Source organism: Alligator sinensis, unplaced genomic scaffold (assembly GCF_000455745.1).
Source record: "Alligator sinensis unplaced genomic scaffold, ASM45574v1 scaffold268_1, whole genome shotgun sequence".
Lineage (NCBI taxonomy): Eukaryota > Metazoa > Chordata > Crocodylia > Alligatoridae > Alligator > Alligator sinensis.
In genome coordinates this window covers 3,083,750-3,086,509 of record NW_005841853.1, presented here as the reverse complement: position 1 = coordinate 3,086,509, position 2,760 = coordinate 3,083,750, and the positions used below count along the sequence as shown (strand labels likewise).

Sequence of the window (2,760 nt, the reverse complement as noted above, 5' to 3'; positions counted from 1 at the left end):
TTTTAGCTACATATACTTGGGGGAGGGGGAAGGACAATGGGCTGGTAGGTCCGTAGGATCCCAGAATAAAAGGCTTTGTCCTGAGGGAAAATCCAACTGTTCTTAGCCGTTGTGGGCAGCTGCATGTGCGTTGCAGATGGTGCAAGTGTGTTTAAATGGGGATTTTGCGTGGCTTCCCCAAAGAAGCGTTTTTGTGGGGGCTGGGTGTTGTAAAATGCTAAAATTGAACTTTGACACCTCCCTAGATTCAGGAGTGGGTTGCAAGAAGATATGGAAGGATCATAAACAAACTTTCATAATGAATTCTCCTTTAAAAGAGCGAAAAACATGGGAATCCATAGCTTTTTCCTTGCAGGTTAATAAAGTTTCAGCTTGCATGGGACTGCTTGGGGCCTCCCTCTGCCCCACACTGCGGGGCTGGGGGTGGGGGCAGCGGGTCAGGACTGGCCATCGATGTTTGCAAATGGGTCCTGGTACAAAAAAGCTTGGAAACCACCTGTCTAGAGATCCATGATTGACCACATTGTCTGTACTGCTTCCAAAAAGTTAAAAGCACAGCTTAATTGCAAGAATGAACTAGATGCACTGGATGACACCTGCATTTTTTTCCTGACTGTCTTTTATTGTAGAGAGAACTTCAGCTGGGACACTTCAGTGTTCAAAGCATGGGATAATCTTTCACTTGGGTTTAACAGGGAGGTGGAATAGCTCCGTGTTTCTTCTGGCTCTCTCCCCCCATTGGTTTTGTGTTGGATTTCACAGCAGCACCGGGAATTTGGAAACCCTGCAGCTTGCTTTCCAAATAGAGAAGTGTGTGCAGGCTCCATGCATATGACTGACAAAAGACTGAAAGGGCAAGTGTGGGGATGTTTGGGGGCACAGGAGCTCTGCTCTAAGCTGCTCTGCCCCTTCAGTAGCAAGGTAAGCAGAGCTTACACCTGTTCTAGTAATGGGGAGCACTCCTATTAGACAGATGCAAGTCATTATGTGTGATCATGGCAGGAACACCTGGTAGTACTTAACTTTTGTGTAAAGAGTGCTGTCTCGAGGAGTTGGCCACTTTAAAGGACGGTAGGTTTGAAGCCAGCTGTAAACCTAGATCCAGTGGAGCAAAAGGCAACACAAAAAATTCTGCCTCTTCTAAGGAGTTGTGGCACAGGTTGGCTAATAGCTACAACTCGGGGATTTATTGCCAATGCTGCACAGTGGATTTGAGCTGTTCTTGAATGACTTGCCATCCTCCACTCACCCCCAAACACTCAACTTAAATACCTGGGCGCTACTGTAGCTGAAGAGGCTATGGTAGCGCCCCAGTGAATGCATATTAAATCTACAGCAGAGCGGGTTGATGTTACCCTTTGCTTGTTAGGATTGTTGCTTCAAATCCTAATTTGACTGTAATCAAGGCAAACAAAGTCATGGCTGTAATCTGTTAATGAAGATTGTCTGTGCTACTGTGAGCAATTACTCAGTCATTTATAAAATGTTAATGAAGTGGGAAGGGTAATGATTAAAAGGTAATTCATCATGGGTTTATGGGAGAGAAGAGAAAATAAAGCCAACAGATTGGCCTGGCAACAAATACGATACTATTTTAATTTGGAATTGTATATTCCACGTTATGTGGCATAATTGATACTATTTCAAGGCTAGATGACTTAAGTGCCTGGGTCCTTTTAAATACTATGTTAGTGTTTATACAAAAAAAAATTAAATGCAAATTGAGGTGTGGAAGTTTATGGCTAGAAACACTGGGCCAGCAGCTTCGTAACAGAGAGAAGTCAGTGGGTTTAAATCCCTTTCCATTTTGAGTTGCAGGATTACTATGAAGGGTTGTGTTATAAGGAGCTAAATGAGACGGGGGCGGCGGGGGGATAATGTGGGTCAGAGCAGTGAAGCTAGGCCTGAATACCTAGGTTTTATTTTTGGCTGTACCAATGTTCATTATCTCAGGCAAGTCCTGTATCACCTCTGTATCCATGCCCCCCCCCCCCCCCCCCCACCCCATTTTGCCTGTTGTGTTTAGGATCACAAAGGGATCATAATACACCTGGGACTATGTTGGTGCAATAGGAGGAAGTATGGGAAGAAAATATTTATCTCTTATGGAGGTTGGGTTGGTTGGGGTGGTAAAGGGACGTGGAGCAGGTGTTGGGTGGTGTAGGGTGGGTGACTCGAATTTTAGGGGAAGCTTGTTCTATTAACACCATCTTTCTTTTAACATTTTACCATTTTAAGTTATTTTTTTATCTTCTACTGAGATCAGTGCTGGTAACTGGGTAACAAGGTGCTTGCGAGTCCACTAGAAGCAGTGAATCCAATTAGAACATGCTTATTTTAAGTGGAATAATCCTGGATCTGTTCCTCTCAAGAGGAGAGGCTGAACTAACAGTTTTAAGGTAGTTTCACTATGGCTAGCAACAGAAATTACACACACACTGGTATAAGTGATTTGGAAACCGGTTCAAATGTATAATGCAACAGAAATTCACTGCACATCAACCACTTTCAAAATGGCCTGAACTGGTTTAAGATAAACCTGGATGGATGTGGTATCAGACTTAACTGATTTAGGGTAAATCAGTTTATTGAACTTCTGTCCCAGAGCCGCTCCAGATTCATGTTAACTCGCAGTCCCCCAGCATCCCAGGATGCGTTGCGCTCCCCCTCCCATGGGTGAGCAGACTAGCCTTGGCCTAAGCTGTCTGCTTCTGTGGAGCAGGGAGGTGTGCTCCAGCACCCCCCCCCCCCCCCCCCCTC

The 2,760-nt window shown here is 44.9% G+C and overlaps 1 protein-coding gene across 1 annotated transcript in view; it reads left to right on the top strand.

Moving 5' to 3' along the window:
* LOC102387646 (store-operated calcium entry regulator STIMATE-like) overlaps positions 1-2,760 on the top strand; it is a 59,133-nt gene that overhangs the window by 810 nt on the left and 55,563 nt on the right. The window lies entirely within an intron of this gene.